At 35.6% G+C, this 20,923-nt stretch overlaps 1 protein-coding gene across 3 annotated transcripts in view; it reads left to right on the top strand.

Annotated features, from left to right (window-relative positions):
- Positions 1 to 20,923, top strand: part of COL26A1 (collagen type XXVI alpha 1 chain) — a 2,134,825-nt gene that overhangs the window by 650,403 nt on the left and 1,463,499 nt on the right. The gene's annotated exons all lie outside the window — the stretch shown is intronic.

Here is a 20,923-nt window from a genome sequence, read left to right as displayed (position 1 = left end):
CAGAGGAAGCACAGGAATGTCGTGGTAGATTAAGACTATTTGGATTTACCAGTGTATCCTCTGATATATATTTCCAGTTACTGGGATTTTAGAGTGCCCACTCATTTAGGTTTAGCACAAGTTTGTGAAATATCTTGTCCAAAAATTTTAGAAAACTGTTTCACATCTCAACATTACAGATTTTTACCTTGGGATTTATTTGTCCAGTGAAGAGCTTCACAGAAACTCTGCCAGTGGTTGCTGTCCATCTTTGAACACAGATGCTTCGCCATTATTAAACTGCTCACATATACTACATTCACTTTATAATGTAGAGGTATAATTTGTGTTTCAGGTTGTGGATGAAAATGTCTGCTGTTCATTTATCTGTTTATGTGCCTATAATACTAAGGGATATTACAATAAAAGCCAAAAGCAATAACATAGAATAATTATTTTTTTTCACTAGGTTTTAGTTATTCAAGTAAATTTACTGTCAAGCATCCTGTTACTATCAGTGAATAGGAAGAAAATTTCTGGTAGAGTATATATTAAAAAGAAATGACATACCTGCCGTAAAATACATTTATCTGTAAATTAGACATCATCTGCTATATTTTGAATCATAGCCATAGCAGTAAACAAATCTAAATAACAAACATTTCAGAACATAGATGAGATTGCAGTTGTTTTCCCTATTCAACAGATTGAAAGAGTTGTGCTCAATAAATCCAGTTTAACATCGTACTTGTGAGGAACAAGTAATATATAATTGAATTAAAGAGGAAAGACTAAGCAGTCAAATGCTTCTTGTACTAATTGGTTTAGTGGTGATAACATATCTGTATTATAGTGTCATTTGGAAAAACGTCGTACTCCATGACCTCTTCCTTTCATTTGGTGTTTTGCAATCAAAAAGTTTCCAGAACTCTTGAAGCATCTATCAGGGGAAAAGTCGGAAAGAATTTATGAAGTTTCATCTGTATCTTTGACTTTGATTGTATTGGTTTCCCTAAAAAAGTAGCTCAACCATTAGTAAGGCTCATATTCAAAGTTTGTTCTGGTGCCATGTGATCTTAGAGTTGATTATGTTAGTTTAAAGGGCCTAGGGATATTCAAGGGTACTGAGAGGGTCTTGCTCCCAGTTAGAAAAAAAAAATCAGTTGTCACTGAATTGGTTAATTTGAGGTTATATATGCATTTGTATATTGTATCAACTGATAGTAGACAATAACGTTTTAGAACTGGAAGGAGGTTGTCTTGATTCCACTGAAAGCAGATCACACGCCCAAATCATATTCCACTGTTTGTCAAAGAAAATTTAGCTTGTGTAATGAGGAAATGGTTTCTGTAAACAAATCTTCAACAGCAAATGAAAGCAAAAACTTGCAAAACGGAAACCATTTCCTATATTCTAAAATATAGACATCGTGACATCATGGCATGTGTTAACCATGACATTTTCTGTCTGAACAATTTTTAGTCCTAACTTCAGAGCAACATAATGCATACATTGTTTGGTTCTTTTACCTTAGAAAAACATTTAGACATATATGGCAAGGACTAACCAGACGACAGAATCAGACCTTAAAATATGAGATAAATGCCATCATTGGCCTGTTTGGAATTTGTTTTGCAGATATCCAAAGAAATACCCCAGAAATGCAGTTGATAAGTTTACTGATGACTGCAAACTGGACAATGTTATCCCCTCATCCACTGATACTAGAGAGTTCCAACAAGGGCTGGAATGTACACATACCTGGTGTACTGAAAATGGTCTCAAGCTAAATGCAAACCAGCTAATCCCACTTCATATGTTTTAAATGCTGCTCGTCTTCAAATAGATATTGTCATATGAGGCGTGGGTACAACTTTCTCATTTAATCATATTTCCACCTTAATCAGAAAACCTTTGTCTTTCCAATTAATTTCTAAGGGAACATCTTCAAGATCTGAATACTTCATCCAACAGTTGTACTCTTATCAGGCCCATCACTGAATATAATGCCCCCTGTTGTATGTAGAAATCCAAGCATATCACTCAACTGGAAAGTTTTCAATGATTTCTAACCAAAAAAATTTAAGACATTAAATCCTTCATTTATCCCAATAGGCTCTCCTTACACTCAAGTAACCTACAGGCTGCACCATGGTGATTTGTGACTCACTTTTTGAGCCATGACAAACTCCACCCTGTTTGACTTCCTGTTTCTTCAGAAAACCAGTGGCTTTACAAATGCCCACACTGGTATCCTAAATCTACATATAAACACTAAACAAGACTTGGTGGAAGGATCTGTTCCTATCTCAAGAGTATGGAATAATTTACCACTACAGGCCAGTGTGTACCTTTAAGGATAGTCTTGATGTTTTGATGGGTAGACACAAATTTATATTAGTCATGTACAGCCTTGCTGGGTTTGAGAGGTGAGCACTATTAAGTGCTTGAAAAGGATGGTAAGAACTTTTAAGTGTATTAACTTAAAGGTATATTTGGCTAGGCATCTTATGTTACCCCTGATTACTTGCTAGTATTATTAATATGTTCTGAACATTATGGATCTCTGCACTTTCTGATAGAACATTCAGTACTATGCACGATTATGTTGTAATATCCCAGCATGTTAATTATTCCTGTTATAGAATAATGGATTCATAAAATATCTACCAAGTTGTAAACAGGGACCACATTTTCCAAACTTTTGTTTTTCCTAATCTCTTAAAAAGTTATTTAAAAACATCTCATCACCATTCCGTACTGTATTGTACACTTTAAGGAAGGTAAGTTTCACATTCAAGTATATTTGCAGAATAGGAAAGTATGTGCCTTAAAACCTTAATAAGTACTTTTATTACCCCGGCTCATCCTTGTATACACACATTTGAATCTATGTGTGAAGCTCAGATTAGAAGGTTGAGCAAACTGGATGATCATTTACCAGACAACATGACCATTGGTGAAAAGTTTTGTTTAAGACAATTGACCACTTCGAACCAATTTAGAGTCATGAAACCGGACAAGGGCGGGGGTGTGGTTATAATGTCAGCGATTGATTATTCTAACAGAATGACTATTTTATTGAATGATGCCAATACTTACAACAGGGTATCACGTAATGAGATGCACATGGCATATTTCAAAATTGACTGGCTTTTGTATGAATGGCTTATGGACGGGGTTATAGATCAAGACGAATATCACTATTTACAGGTAGATCACCCGGTGATGCCTATAATCTTTGGCATACCTAAAATCCATAAGAGCCAGAACAATCCACCTTTTCATCCAATTGTTTCGGCCAAAGGCTCCAAGACTGAAGCCATGGCCTTGTATGTTGATTTTTATTTTAAAAACATTGTCAATTTTTTCCCACACATTCTGCATGACTCATGGCACTGTTTAGATGTTATCAGACAGCAACATTTTGATGAGCCATTTATTATGGTCACTATTGACGTTATTAACCTTTTTTCTGTAATACCTCAGTTAGAAGGCCTGGATTTATTTAGATCTTGTTTAGAAAACAGAGGTGGTTTACATACTGTTAAAAGATCACTTCTTGTTGACCTTATGGAACTTATTTTATCCAACAATTTTTTGGCTTTCGAAGGTAAACTTTACAAACAAGTCACGGGAGTTGCCATGGGGGCAAAATGTGCACCTATCTATGCCAACTTGGTACTGGCACAATGGGAATTAGACAAAGCTTTTTCATCATCATTTATGCAACATGTGAAATTATATCTCAGATACTTGGATGATATATTGATTTTTTGAGGGGCCAAACAGAAATGATTTACACCTTTATTGATTATCTTAATAACACCACAGATTTTTTGAGATTTACATTTAAGGTACATGGTCACACTTGTAACTATTTAGACATTTTATTGCACACCAAAGAAGAACGAGGTGAATTAGTTATTGAGTCAAATATTTTCCGCAAAGAAACTTACTCAAATAATTTTTTATACTTTTAGAGTTGTCATCCACTGTTTCAAAAAAGAAACGTTTTCAAGGGTCAGATGGTAAGATTGTCTAGACTGATTAGTACTGATGACCATTATGTAATGGAAACCAAAGTCCTAATGGACATGTTTAGACAAAGAGGTTACCCCTCAGACCTTTTAGATAGAATTAAAGAGGAAGTTGATGTCAAAAGATACTTAACATTTAAGCCAATACTACAAGGAGGCCTACCTAAGGTTAACCATGACCAGAGTAATGATATTTTTTCTTCTGTCCACGAGAAACACAAGAGAGCCATGATACTGCCTTTTAATGGCCACTCTGATACAATTGTCAATATTTTGACAGAAACATGGCAATACACGATGGATAAGGAAACCACACAGATTATAGGGAACACACCTCTTATTACATATAGTAGGGGGCCGGACTTGAAGGAGTTGTTGGAAAGAGACAACTCTAACAATGGGCCTTATAAAAGTTCCATTATGAGCAAATGTGGTTCCTTTAGTGTATGCAAGTTCATCAACAATGGCCCATATGTGACATTTTCAAATTTTTACAGAACCATAAAATGTACTGGCCACTGTAATTGTAACACTAAGAGGGTTATTTATATTGCTACCAGCCTAAGTTGTCCCAGTTTTTACGTTGGGAAGACCATCTGAAAATTGAGGTTAAGAATCCTTGAACATGTCAGGGACATTAAGAACAAAAGGACGACCAATTCCCTGTACTTACACAGTTTGACTTGTCAACTTCAAGAAGTTTTTATTTTTCATTATTGACAGAATTCCTGACAATGATAGAGGTGGTGATTTTAAGATTTTATTAGAGATGAGGGAGACAATGTGGCAATTGAGACTAAACGCATCTAGACCCCCAGGGATTAATGAGAATATTTCTATGGCAAGTATTTTAAAATACAGATCTCTTTTTATATGAATTAGACACATAAACATACTCTTTTATGTATGGATGTTTATTTTGGAGAGTTTATTTAATATTTATTTTAATTTATTTGATTTTTTTCTTTTTATTCAATTTATTTAATATAAACATATTTAAGTACATATTTATATATTTTTTATTCAAATTGATTTTTTTACTGCAATAGTATTTCATTGTGTTTTTTATTTATTAAGATTTTTTTAACTTTGTGTTTTGTGCGCATAAATATGAAGGTTTACAAACAAAGGTTTCTTAAAGTTTTGAAAGTTGCAAGAGTGTTTTAACAACATGCTGTTTTTTAAAAGAAAAAAAGGTTTTGACATTTTTTAACATCATCCGGTCAGAACTTTGTATTGATAAGTTGGTTATTAAGGGCGGGATTTTTTGAATTTATTTATAACAGTTGGTCTGTTAACAACTGTTTACCACTCTGATGATGCCTGATTTGTTTTTAGGTGAAAGCGCTAAGTGATTTACGCTATTTTTTGTTTTGTTATTTGAATAAAAAGTTTTTAGTCTGTTCGGATTTGTGCTGGAGTCTCTGACTGGCCATTACTTGGAGCTGCATTGGACTACTTTACTGGTTTGCTGCTGATTGTTTTCATGTGCCTTAAAACCACTGTCTATAGAAATTTCAGTGTGTAATACTGTAGGTTTTTATTTTTACTCCCACTAGCCAGGACAGCCAGCAGCCAACACCTACCTGCTCCTAGAACCAGTCTACCTTCTCCTCTTGTATCTGCTTTTTATATCTGACACCCTCCGTCACTGAACCCTAGACCTGCTGCCTCACAGTCTCACTTCCATTAGACCCTACTACTGCTATATTGCCTTTGTCCACTAGAGGGCGACATTCTCCTAGACCTATCCTACTGTCCCTGAACACTACTTTCAGGCATCCAGTTTTCTATATCTTGTTTTAGGTTGTAGTTCCACACTATCCTTTTTTTTATTCTCCACACTACTTAATCACTCTGCCTACTCTCCCTACTAGTAAGACTTTTATCTCCTACCTTCCCTCACCCAATAACTTACCTTAGCAAGCTGCTCTACTGGTTGTTCCTTCTCCTAGGGGTCACTCCTACTGTAGCTCTACCCGCTCCATTCGCCCTGTGGGCTCACTCCGCTCCCCTACCCTGCCCCCAAATTCCACCCGCCCCCAGTGCTTCTAGTTTTATACACGCCTTACCACACCCTCACTGCATTACCACCAATCACAAGCTCAGTCCCCTTAAAGTGCTAATACCCATTTCCCATTAGTCTTCATCTTAACAATCTTTATCTATCCCAGTAATTTATCATAAATAGTCCTCTTCTATTATCTCTGTTAGTAAACCATCTGTACATTCCCCTGTATACCAACATCAACTGAATTTCTTCTACCATGCCTCCTTTAACTGTTCCAACTTACCTCAAACCCTTACTCTTATTCTCTCTCCTAACCATTCTATCTATACCTTACTTACTTATTTACCTTCTACGAACACCATCACCAGCTAGGGTTTCACTACCCCAATAGGCAAACCTCTACACCAACAAGTATCCTTTCTTACAGTCATAATAGCACATCCTGTCCACCAAAGTATTTATCAGCCAAATTTCATAGACTTACACACATTGCTTACTATAGCCCAAGAGCCAGGAAATCCCAGAACCTAATTAATAAGTTTCTACAACTCATCCTGAGAGTACAGGTCCACTCCCTTATAGATGGCAACATACACCCAAACCCTGGTCCAAATTCTAGCACAACCACAAGTCCTATCACACCAACACCTACTAACATACACTTGCTTACCAGGCCTCCCAACTGTCTTCTGATAGCTCATCTTAATGTTCATAGCATAAATAATAAGGTTGCTCACCTACGTGCCCTTATAGATTTTCATTCATTTGATATCCTCTGTCTCACTGAAACATGGCTTAAGCCATCAATACAAGACAGTGTAGTCATTCCTCCTGGCTACAGTATCATGAGACTTGACCGTAATGCCAAGAAGGGTGGAGGAGTAGCTATACTTTATAAAAATGGTCCACAAGTCACCTCAATTGATTCTAATCCTCCACTATCTAGTAATGCAGAAATTCTTATTTCCAGGATGTAGCTCAATAAATGTAAATCCATATATATCATTTGCATCTACCTCCCCCAAGGGAATAATACTAACACATTAGAGGCTATCCTCAGTTGGCTCTCAACCAACTACCCACAAGAAACCATAATACTTGGTGATTTTAATATAAACTGGAAATCTTGTTCATCTGAGCAGCCTTCTACTCATATTAACCTATATGGCTTTACCCAAACCATTACATCCCCTACTAGAACCAATAAACTTAATAACAAAGAAAGCACCCTTGATTGTTGTTACAAACTTATATAACAGGCACCCTCCCTAAAGATGTAAGTGACCAACCACCCACCTTTCTAATTAGATACAAGACTGAGATTCCAAACCCTACCATTTACAGGACAGTAAGGACTAACAGAAACTTTCACCCTAACAACTTCCAAACAGAACTTAGAGCCTGCGACTAGTCTCCACTGATACACCTCCCACTAGATGATGCAGTCAACTACTTTAATTCAAAATTCTTAGCTATTCTAGATTGCCATGCTCCAACAAGCAAAATTAGAACTAGGACTAAACCAGCCCCATGGCTGTCTAAAACTACCAAACAAAAAATCCACGGAAGAAATAAACTCTGGGCCAGCTGGCATTCAACAAAAAGCCCCACAGATCATTTACAGTTCAGACAGCTAAGAAAGGAAACAAAAAAAGCCATACTGTCTGATAAAAGAAACTTTTAGTGTCAGCTTCAGCAAACCCACCAAAATAATCCTCTGAAATTCTGTTCCAGCATCAATAAACTCCTCCACCCAGGCCACTCAAGCACACCTGCTCCCTCTGGCCCAGACCACAATAATCCCATTCAAATAGCCAACACCTTTAACACTTTTTTCACAGAAACCGTTCAATCCCTTGCCAAACAGTTAACCCCTGGTGTCATACACTCTTACTCTGCCAACTCCAACAGCCCCCCCCCATTTCATTTTCAACCTGTTCCCACATCCCTTGTCTATAACCTTATCCAGAAACTTAAACCCACCACACTCTCTGCTGACCTACTACCTGCAGAATATCTGCAAAAAGCAGCAAAAGCCATAGCCTACCCCATATCCATCCTCATTAATAGAACTATTTCGGAAGGAACCATCCCATCAATCTGGAAGTTTCTCACATTATCCCCCTGCACAAAGGTGGTAATTCCAAAGACCTATCCAACTATAGGCCTGTAGCCATATTATCCCCATTGGCAAAAATAATGGAAAAATACATTCATAAGCAACTTTTAAGCTATCTACTAGACAAAATACCACTAGCCACCTGCCAACATGGATTCAGACCATTTCATAGCACTACCTCTGCTCTTTTATCCTTCGTCGACTGCATTAATAGAAATCGAAACAATGACACTCTATCCTCAGCCCTCTTTATTGATCTGTCAAAAGCCTTTGACATGGTTAACCACCACCTCCTCATTAACATACTTAAAAACCTGTCAATGGATGCGCTTGCTATACAGTGGTTCCTGTCCTATCTAAATAATAGACAACAGGCTGTACTTTGGGAAAATACCTTGTCCTCCCACGTCCCAGTTACCTTTGGTGTCCCTCAAGGCTCCATATTGGGTCCTGTCCTCTTCTCTATCTTTATAAATGACCTTCATTCTGTAATCCCCCAAGATACCTGCATCCAAAATGCGGATGATTCCACACTTATATGTTCAGCCAGTTCCCCATTAGAACTCAAGTCCCTAACCCAAAATATCTTTAACATAGTTGAAAACTGGTTTCTGGATCGGTGTCTCCTCTTAAACCCCAAAAAAAAACCCAAAATGCTACTGTTCACCCCTATGTGTATGGCCTCCCCACTTAACTTTACTGTAACATCTAGCAATGGCACTATCATATCTCCTGATCCTACTACAAAACTACTTGGTGTACTAATTGATAATAATCTCACTTTTGAGTCTCATATAAATAACACTATAAAAGCAGTGAATAAAAAATTAGGTTCCCTCTACAGGATCAAACCCTTCCTGACTCCACTAGCCAGGACCACTATAGTCCATACCCACCTCATCTCTACCTTACTTTATGCCTCCCCTATCTACACTAAACTAAGTAAAAAGAACATGAGCAAGTTAATTACCTGCTACAACAATATCACCAGGTTTTCAACCGGGTCTACCTTTAAAACCCATCACTGTATCAATCTAAATCAACTAGGCTGGTTAGAATGATCAAATCTAATACTGTTGAACCAACTAATAGTAGCCCATAAGATTCTGTATCAACCAACAAACACACCAATACTTTCTACCCTTGTCACCTCCTATAACAATCTGAAAACCCTACGCTCAGCTAACAAACTGCTAGTACAAACTACTAAAACTAACAATTCAGCTGGTGACGCATTATTCTCTAATACAGTTGGCCAAACCTGGAACAACCTCCCTAATCACATAACTTCCCTACCATCATCCAACTTATTTAAAAACAAACAAACCCTATCTTAGATCACACTGGTTATGCCCCTGTGTTAACCCAGACTAACTATCTAAACTTTCCCTAGATATTAGCCCTCTACAAATATAATTTTGCTTCTTCTCCTTTGATAATAAGGTGTATGTGACTATACAGTTAATTAATATTCTTGTACATACTTTGAATGTTTAACAACAGCTGTTACAGCCTATGATTTCTTGTGAAACTTTACAGTAGAATATTTGCCTTGTTCAAATTTGGTGTAAATATCCATAGCTGGTTCACACCATTAGTTGTTTTTTATTTTGGTGGTGTTTTTTTTGTTGTCATGTTTTGTGACACTATATAATTAATTAGTTACCTCTGTCTAATTTCTTGATATGAATTCTACATCTGCTCAGACCAGGAAATTTCTTTCTTGTTGTTATGCCCAACACAATGATACATTCTGTTTCCATTTTTTTTTGTGCAATGTATGAATGCCTTTTTAAATTTTCTTGTGTATGTGGAGCTTATCTCCCCGGGCCTCCACTGAAAATGGACATATATCCAGTTGGACTAGCCCGGTCAACAAATGTAAAATAAATAAAAATAAATTCCAGAGTTAAGATTTAGACTGAAAAAAAAAGAGAAAATAAAATGTGCATATTTGTAGAGAATGAGATCAAATCATTTGATTCGGATCCTGATACACTGTATACCGTAATATAGTTTGAGAAGGGAATCAATACACCTTTAAACCTTATGCCAACAAATCTGTTGAATACAAAGACCCAACCAAGTGGTTAATCACATTATTTCTGAAATGAGTGAGACAAATTTTACATTTTTTGTACATAAATGGCATTATTTGGTTACAGGAACTGTATTATTCATTAATAAGATCTAATGTCCCAGTATTCTTTGTAGTCTTGTTTTGTATGACATGACACTGCATAGTGAAATATGTGTCCTTATTCGTGCTTTTAATTTCTCCAAGTCTTTTGGGTTTCTAATACCATGATGGAATGGACCCTCTTCCTAAGTCAAAGTTTGATTAAAGTTCATGAAATTAGTATTGTTTCAGTCTTTGATGTTAGCCAGAACTGCTCTTTACAGTCCCGCAGTGTGCCTTTAATGACTCCTTTTGCAACTTGTGTGGAGTTATATCTATCGGTAACATATCTAAGTATGAGTGTAAATTCTTTTTTATAAGACCTGTTGCTCCTACTACTACTGGAACTGTCTTGGTATCTTTCTCCACATTGCCCTCATTTTGCCTGAAAATTCTGATATTTTTGACTTTGGATCTCTATAGCAGTTTCAATGATCAATGCTACTTTTGCCTTCTTTTCACGGACTACTACATTTGGTTTTCTTGCCTCTGTTTTTTGAACTGTTGGTAATGGATCGTCCCATATAATATAAACTTCATTTTCTTTGATGCTTTGGGGCTCATGTTTCCAGTGCTTTTAAGTTACTTCAGTATTATAATTGCTGCAGCTTTCGTGCTTTAAACATTGCTTTTGTACATTTATCAGTTCCAAATTACTTTCTCTTATCAGAAAAAGTTTTGGCCACTCGCAGTTGTGCTTTCAATTCCTCATCTGATGAATTATACAGTTTTAAATCATCTACAAAAAGAAGATAAGTCTTTACACTTTGTTGTTTTCTGGGAATCTATTAAGTAGACAGCTTAATGGGTTAGGGGCAAGACAAAAGGGCAGCAGTGACAGAAAGTTACCCTGGAATATTCCCTTCTGACTTTTTATCCCTGTAATAATGATTTGTCCTTTATCATGGCGTAACTGCAAAGTAGTTTGCCACTGTTTCATGGTCGCGGTAATGTAATCGATCAGTGTAGGGTATATCTTATACATTTTTCAGCTCTCTTATCCATTAATCTGGGATACTGTCAAATGCTTTTTTGTAGTCTATCCATGCCATACTTAGATTCTTCCCCTTTTTACAGTTCTTCATTATGACTTTATTTAACAGCAAATGATCTTTTGTTCCATATAACTTTGTTTTATTATCCTTTTGTTCTATTGCCATGATTGAGTTTTCTTCTGAATAACTATAAACTCTGTTGGCCTTCAATTCCACTGTATAGTTTATACATCGTCGGAAGGCAAGTTATTGGTCTATAGTTTTTAGGATAGCTTGCAGGTTCACTCTTGTGCAGCAGTATTGTTTTTTCCTGTTAACCAGGTTGGTGTCTGTTTAGGGTATGCATATAAATAGTTTTTACTCATGGCTAAGTCATCATATAAAGATGTTAATACTTTTAGCTATAAGTTAAGTACTGCATCTGGGCCTGGGGTTTTCCAATTAGGATCTTTTCTTAAATTTGTTTTAATCTCTCTGGCTGTTAATCCCATTTCATATCCTGTACATTTGAACTCATTATTCTATGTTTTACCTGTTCTGTCAGTTTAGCATCTTATGTTCCACAGGACCTTCATAGATATTTCTCTGAAATGTATCTATTTCTTCATTTTTTTTGGTGGTGTTTCAATTCATTTTGCCTTGTTTACCAATGCTGTATAAAAATTTTTTGGGTCATCAATAAATTGCTTACTTTGTACTTCTCCTTTATATTTACCTGCATATCTTTTACATTTTTTCTGCCTTTGCTAATATTTTTAATTATTTGCAGTAGTGCATGATAGATCCTAATCTGTTCTGATACCGCACATTGCTTTTATCATGCCTATCTTTCTGAGTATTTTTGTTCATCTGTTCCCTCTTCTATACTCTTCTAACAGTGACACTTCTTGTCTTAAATGCTCTATAGTTTTCTCTATTTGATACTTCCATGATAGCATTCAATTTCTCCCTTTCCCTTTCCTTACTAGCCTGTGTTTGTTTTTTTTTGGTAAGACTTTTATCTTTTATTAATTTAGCTGCATAGTAATGTATCCTATTTACTAGGGTTATATCTAATGAATCTCTATGGGTAGTCCTAATTACTGTGTTTGTTTTATCCAACTTCTTCCTTTTTTATTTTTATTGAATTTCTGTTGTTTATTTTTCATTGACTTAATATGTCTGTCCATTTCTATTAAATCAAGCAACTCTTCTCTTAGATCATTTTCTTCTAAACTGAGGGTACTTTCTTTGTTCTCCGTTTCCTGTGGGCAGTCTATAGAAAGTTCCAGAGCATCTTCCTGTGCCACATTCTCTTCAGTTTCATCATGTTATCCATTGCCCTTTCATATGGAAACTCACTGGCCTATCACTCTACAACATTGACTGCAGACTTGCCACAATTTCCTGTTCCTTTTCTTGCTGTGCAACTTCAACTGAAAGTTTATACTGGTTTCCTATAAAAGGCTCCAAGGTATCTTCATATGGCAACTGATCAGATGTTTTCTACTCTACTGGTTTCTCCTTAATTTGGGGATCCATTGTTGTATCCTGCTATGATATTATCAGTGTTAGATTTTCTACACTGAATCCTTCAATTTGCAGGTAATCCATAACCTCATTTTCTGTTTCTTTAACTTCTCCATTACTAAACCTCATTTCTACTTTTCTCTTTTTTTGTGTATTGTAAAATTTTCTATGTCTGGATGTCTTTGCCTGTATTTCTCTTCAAATATCTTTGGTGCTGCTCTTTTTGTATTGATTAGTTTTGCTTTCTCCTTTGCCTAAATACTGCATCATATTAAATTTCTTTTTTCCTTCCCAGGTCTATATTTCTTCAGATTTCTCTTGCTCCTCCTGTTTCTCCTTACTTTGGGGACTTGTTTCATCATGCTGTGATATAAGCTGTGTTAGACTTTCTGCACTAGATCCTTCATTTTGCAACTATTCCATAATGTTGTCTTCTATGTTTTTAACTTCCACTTAATTAATGTTCTGTTCTACAGTCCCTCTTTGTGATCTTATTTTTTTATTGTGAATTTTTCCATGTCTGGATGCCTTTACCCATATTTTTCTTTGAATATCTTTGGGGCTGCCTTTTTGTGTTGATTAATTTAGCTTTCTCCTTTGCAAAAAAGATTGAGCTGTATCAGATCTCTTTTTTTCCTATGTCCATATTTCCTTTTTAAACCTTTCAAAAGTCTCTAGATTTTGGTATTTATATTTTTGCACATACTCAGTCCCTCTTTTTCCAAAAGGCCCAAGATTTCTTAGTCTATATAATGTTTTTCATAAATCTGTTGTATTAATCAACACAAATTTTTATTTGAAGCTTCTGTCAGTTTTTCATGTGGAAGTATTTTTCTTTCCTCTAATTTTCTTTTAATCTTTTTGTATGTCTTCTGTCTGGAAATTCGGGGCTTCTTGCATAAAAGTAACAATGGATAATTTCTTTCTTATCCTCAGTAGTCCACTCTGTTGTCTTTGACTTTTTTTTTTTGGCCTATTGTTTTTTGCGATTTTTGTGGACTGCTACTTCAGTCTGCAAAAGGGGAGCCATCCTCCCCCTCAGCCTGGCCTAGTCCTATTTTGTAGGAATGTTTCCATGTCTTGAGGATTCTACACTGTCATTTTTTTCCAATCCTAGCACCTGTGCACCTATCAGGATTGGGCACTTTTTTTTATCCTTGGTCTTGTGCACCTAGATATCTTTTTTTATTCTTAACCTACTTCTGTCAATGGTATATGCTATATAAAATACAGTGTGTGTATATATATATATATATATATATATATATATATATATATATATATATATATATATCTGTCTCATCTTTGTGAGATTTTTGTGAAAAACAGGGTCCATATCAAGAAGGTACTCACCAATACTTGAGGATGAATTCATTTCCAGCAATGCTACTCTCCTTTGCTTGCTGACTTATCTTTCCATTTGCAGTGCTAAATGCCTGATGTCTGCTGAGCTAGTCAAGTATTTAAAGTAATTGTAGATGACTTCTTTGAGAGCTCTGAATATTAATTACATTTGATAGCTGCAAATCAAGCATAATTAACCTTTTAGATGATTTTTGAGGTGTCTGAATGCAGTGTTACGCTAGTTACTTATAAAAGTAATGTTACTATTATTAGTTACTTTTAAGTGAAAGTATTATGTTACTATTACTTATTGCTTTTCTAAAAAAGTAATATACTACAATTCCTAGTTACTGTTGTTACTTTTACATAAGTATAGTTAATCAATTCTCATATTCAGATTTGTTCACATAGTACTTGTATGTGAGGAATACATGCTTACTGCACATGAATACAAGTTTATTAAAGTTGTATACACAGTGTAATAATAATGATATAGCATTTTACAGTTTACAAGTCCCACAGGCTAGTCTTTATAGTTAGAGAGGCGCTATTTAATACTTAAACCAAAGTACGCACAGCCAGCAACACAAGACCCATAACAAGTTACAAACCATCAAATTTTCAACAATATACATTAGGCTGATTTACTAAAATTAAGGCTGAGGGTGCAAAAATGCTTACAGAAAATGTCATATAGGTCTAACAAGACTGTTAACACAACAACGGCAACCAAAATATCACTTTATATAACTATTCAAAATGACTACACAATGATTACACATTTCTGTTGGCTCAAAGAAGGAGCAACTTTTCAAAGTGTTTATCGGTGAGTCTGTTTCTTCTTGCAGTTAGCACTTGTCCACCAAGACTGAACAGGCGTTCAGCAGGTGCAGAGCTGTATTAGTGTTCATAAATATCTTCTTGACTATAGGGTAATGGTTAAGAGAAGATATTTCTCTGGAAGGTTCAGCCAGATACATAGCCATCTGAGTAGATATGCTGACATTGGCTGGCGTGGACTCTCTGAAGCTGAAGAAACTGTCTTCAGCAGTTAATGCAGAAGCTTCAGATGACCCATTTTCAGGTTCATCCAGTTTCTGCATGGCATCAAGGAGCAGAGCTTTGCCTGTGAGTTTCTGCTCTCCAATGTCCATCCATTGCAGATAGAGCTGTGGGGTGCACTATGTTAGCCAGAATGAGCTCTTCATGCTCCAGAAGGTGATTGAACCGAGGCTCTATGCCTTTTAGCAGCACAACAAGCTTCACAGACTGCCTAACTTTGGACAACTTGTTTTTCAGGCATGTAATGGTGGGGATCAGAATTCCCATGAAGCTTTTCAGCTCTGACTGCAGGACGTCCAGACCATTGCCAGGGGCTGCATTGCTTGCACAAACTCAGCTACAAAGGTAATTTCTGCAGGCCTGAAGATGTCAATTCCAATCTGTTCACATATCTCATTCAGCAAGTCTTCACCCTGAGTTGCAATGAGGTGAATTCTCTCCATCATGTACAAAGTGGGATTCTATCATGTTGCATTGGGAATAGTCAATGCCAGATCACACTTATTTCGAGCAATCTCAGCAGCTTGAGTGCTGTGACTAGCCTTGTTCCAAGCAGCATAGCATTTGGCTATGGTGCTTCACATTATCTTTTTATACTGTGCATCATTACAAGGTTTCATCCACGGTGGTGCAGCGGTAGCATTGTTGCCTCACAGCAAGAGGTTCTCCTGTTTGATTCTCAGCTGGAGTGCTGGGAGTGCCTTCTGTGTGGAGTCTGCATGTCCTCCCCGTGGTTGAGTGGGCATTCAAAAGACATGCGTAAATGGGCATGCCTTCGTTGAAGGTTGAACGGCGAGCTGGCACCTCGGCATTTGTCAAAATCTACTGCCAATCATTAGTGGACCAGAGTTCCGCTGTGGCGACCCCTAACCAGGAAAAGTCAAAAGACAACAACAACAACTGTGCATCATTACAAGCAGATCTAGCATCTCGCACGGCAACTAGATTCAGTGTGTGTGCTGCACATCTCAGATGGGGAGGCAGTGAATAGGTGTTCTCGCTTTGCCCTGACTGACTCAGCACGGCTGTCACGCTGTTTTAAATCACTTCACCATCATCATCCAGGACAGAATGCTTGTAGTCTCAGATATCTCGCATACCGAGAAGACAGTGAAAGCCTTTACAAAATGGCTGCCATTGTCAGTAATTGTTGCACACACCTTTTGATCTATCGTGTACTTGATTGGAATGCTCTCAAGAGTTGATGCTATGAAGATCGTATGTATGCCTCCCCTGTAATCTGCAGCATGACAAAGCAGCTAACTTTCTTTGAAGTGTGTCACAGTCGATACAGTGGGCGGTGACACCAAATAAACTACAATTCTGATGGGTTCAAATGTCAGCCGTAGTGTGCTACATACTAACAACATTCATGCTGGAAGAAGCTGCAAGCATGTCCTTATCATTCGTAAGCATATTCCTGTACTTTTCTATATGATCATATATCTGCCAAATCTTTGTGGTTTTTGTTTAAAGTTAAATCACTGTCTCAAAGCAAAATCTTTCTCACTGCATCATTAACACCACACACAAGCTTGTCTTTTATCAACTCATCTCATCTCTCAGATCACCAAATCTGCACATTTTTGATTTGTTTCTCAAGTCAGTTATATATGCTGCAAAAGTTTCACCAGGTTTTTGATCTCTTATGTAAAATAGTGCCTAGCTAGCAGAATGAGCTGTAATATTCGTTTGAGGGTTGCGCATTTCTCAAAATTTACATTTTAAGCACTCAGTCTTCCCACGTTTCAGCCTGTATTACAATATGGCAGTCTTCCCCCTTCTCTGCATAAACAGCAGGTGCAATGTTATTATCAAACACGAGTGGATCAGGTCTGTGAAATCCCTCTGGCATGCCAAATAAGTGTCAAACACACACCAGGTACTTGTAATTATATTCAGCTGCACAACAGACTCTTTGAAAATACTGTACTGTAATACTGCACACACTGCCAACAATTTGCACACTTTAGATACTTTCAATAGCTTTAGTTAATGTGAAAAAGTAGTACATTACGAAAAAATACAGTTTTCTCTTTTTTGAACATTTTATATGATTCGGATATTGTTTCAAATGTTTTCCTAATTATTTCAAGTACTTTTTTCAATATGTTGCAATTTTGAGCATTTTGTTTATTCAGTAATTGGCTTGGAATGCTTTGCTTTATATTAACTGAGGGAAAAAATCATTTAAAATTTTTAAGAACCTGGAAATATTTTCTGACCTGTTTGAGTCATTTGCGAGTCGTTTGAGCCACTCTTGTATATTCCTCCATTTCTGACTGTGCGCCTCATGGTTTTAAGAAGTTTTGACTTCAGATCCCATTCTGACATGTCACTCGTCTTGTGTATTCAAATAAGGTGATGTGGCTGAGGTGTTCATTTAAGATATTTATTACACACAAACACATCAGGATAGATGACTGGAACATAAAACTTAAATGAACTAGCTAACTGCCTGACTGCTACACACATACATGCTTTCAGTCCAGCTGCTTACACAAAATGGCACTCTACTTGCACATGCTCAGTACTTTTTATGTATGTGCCCATGAACTACAATGGCTTTAAAAGTACAACACACACACTATGATCTATGCTCTCTGTGTTCGAGTGGGTTTCCCGGTTTCTCTCACATTCCCGAGACATGCTGCAGGTGGATTAGACATTCAGAACTGGCTTTAGGTGTGAGTATGTGCATCATGTGCCTTCTGAAGAAGGTTGAGTGCTGGGCTGGCAACTCAACAATGTAAAACTCCACTGCCACTTGTTCTGCAGACTGATGATCCACCGTGGTGATCCCTAACTGGCACAGCCGAAAGGAGAAGAAGAAGACTTGGTCTTTATAGCTAGAGAGTCACAAGATAATAAACCAAACCAGACAGCAGCACAAGACCTGTAAAAACCTTTCACATTTTGTCTATTTTCAGCAACTAAAAATAGAAACCTGAAAAGAATTTTAAATAGAACATAAAATATTGTCAAGACAAAAGTTGGTTGATGATAGATCCACTTGAAGAGTCCTGCTTAGTGCAGTGGCTCAGGGCATCAGGTGCTCAACTGATGAGTGATGAGTTTGATTCCGAGTGATGGTGGTATGAAGAACTAATGCCATTTATTATACTGCAAGGTAAGGATATGATCTCTAGCAGGCTAGAATTGCCCTAGTGTTAGGGGATGTCTTAGTGGGTGAGAGTCCCACAGTACCAGGGCAGGGCTGGAGTCTGGTCATCATTAGCTTTCATCTCCTTGCAGTGCTAAAAAAATAAAGTAAATTTTGCTCCAGACTAATTCTAATGATCTGTTATGAATGCTACATGTGATGAGTTGTGCCAACATTGTATTGTCATTTTTTTATCCGAATTGCCACTTCAAAGTGTCTATTACCTCCTAAGATCTGATTACTATCCATACTATATAGGGACCCAGGAAGCTTTACATCACTCTTTAGGAAGCTATATCACCCACGTTGAGAATCACTGGTTTAAGCAAAAGTAACTCACATTTAAGTTACTAAAAAAAAGTAATAGATTACTATTACTAGTTACCATTTTGAAAAAAGTAACTAGTTATATTATTTGTTACTAGAAAATGTAATATATTACAGTAATATATTACTTATTGTAATACATTACTCCCATCACTGTCTGAATGTCACTTACACTTGATATACAGGTATGTCATTCATTGTCGGCCTAAAACACATTCTAGCAGCTTTTGAATGTAACCTCTGTTTTGTGTGCCCATGAATATCCTTAAAAATCTCAGGAACATGCAGAGGGTCAAATTTCCAGCAGACTAAAAAAAAACAAGAAAAAAATCCGCCAAAAAAAAAATGAAAAAATAATCCAACATGTCAGTGATAAGACCTCCCTTATTTCACCCTGTGCTGTAAGAAACCTGAAAAACTGCACTCCTGCAGTCCCTATGCTAGAGAAATCCCAGAACAGTCTGAAACAAGAGTGGCCGTACCCAGCAAAATCAGAGAGATATCTACAGTTCGAATCTCTCTCAGCTCCATCAGGAGAGCATTGCGCTCGTGCTGCTCACATCTACAAGGAGATTATTGTGATTTGGGACAGAGAGGAACCGGTTGCTGGGGGGATTTGGCTCTTTGCAGGGGAGAATAGAGCGACTGTGCTCTGAGTTGCCTGTGACATTTTGTTTATTTTATTGTCGACAAACAAATGGTGAAAGATGAACTGGTGGATGACTGTTAGAAACAATTATTTGCAAAATGGATATCAAGGGATACAAATGTATGGGTGAGAAAACAATACCAGCATGAGACTGCAGTTGTATCCAGATCCCAATGATGTTAAATCCAACCATATGTGATCTTGTTGAGTTGCAAAGCAGGAACAATGTTGTTGAAACAAAATGTGGATTAAGAAGAAAAAGCATTACAGGAGTTTTAAAATTAAAATCCAGCTATTGATGTACAATTTAAATTATAAATGGATAATTCAATTTTTAAAGAAGGAGACAAAAGAAGAAATATAATTTCAATGAGATGGAACAGCGATTGAAAAGCAAGAAGAGAAGAGTTAACAGGAAAGAATTAAATACTAGAAGCAAACTAAGTTAACAATAGATGTGCTGTAAATATAACAGAAGCATAAAGAAAACACTGATGTGTGTGATCAACAAATATAACAGCAGCTAGTAAGCATACTGGTGTGCTTCAGCCATGAAACTAACCAACACAGCCAAAGCCACCTTTAACATGAGTGAGTCAAAAAGCCTCCAAAGTGAAGCAACTCACTCCCATCAAGTTAAGTGCAGTATAATAGTGTTTGCAAATCTGGTTTATTTTCTGTGTTTTGATTCTAATATCACTTCTCTTGGTATTTTTTATGTAGTTTTTAAATTTTAGTTATGTATAATTGTTATGCTTTATTATAGTTTAATTTTAATTTTAACATTATTGGTATTTATAAGTATTTTATTCGGATTATTTTTTTTTATAATTTTTTAATGTCATTATATTTTTGTTATGTCAACTTTGCATTGTGTGGTTTTTGTTTGGATGTGATAGTTTTTGTGCAGTTTATGCTTAATCTTTGTTGTGGTTTTACTGTTTTATTTACTGGCTGTCATATATATATATATATATATTTATATATATATATATATATATATATATATATATATATATATATATATATATATATATATATATATATATATATATATATATATATATATATATATATATATATATATATATATATATATATATATATATATATATATATATACATATATATATATATATATATATGTATATATATATATATATATACATATATATATATATACACATATATATATATATATACATATATATATATATATATATATATATATATATATATGTATATATATATATATATGTATATATATATATATATATATATATATATATATATATATATATATATATATTATATATATATATATATTATATATATATATATATTATATATATATATATATATATATATATATATATATAATATATATAGATATAGATACATATATATATATATATATATATATATATATATATATATATATATATATATATATATATATATATATATATATATATATATATATATATATTATATATAAATATACACAAATATAATAGAATTTTTATTTTGCAAATTTTATTTATT

Source organism: Protopterus annectens, chromosome 13.part0 (genome assembly GCF_019279795.1).
Source record: "Protopterus annectens isolate FY-2018-M chromosome 13.part0, PAN1.0, whole genome shotgun sequence".
Classification (NCBI taxonomy): Eukaryota; Metazoa; Chordata; order Ceratodontiformes; family Protopteridae; genus Protopterus; species Protopterus annectens.
The sequence above is the reverse complement of the archived record's forward strand: the minus strand, read 5'-3'. Positions and strand labels throughout refer to the sequence as shown.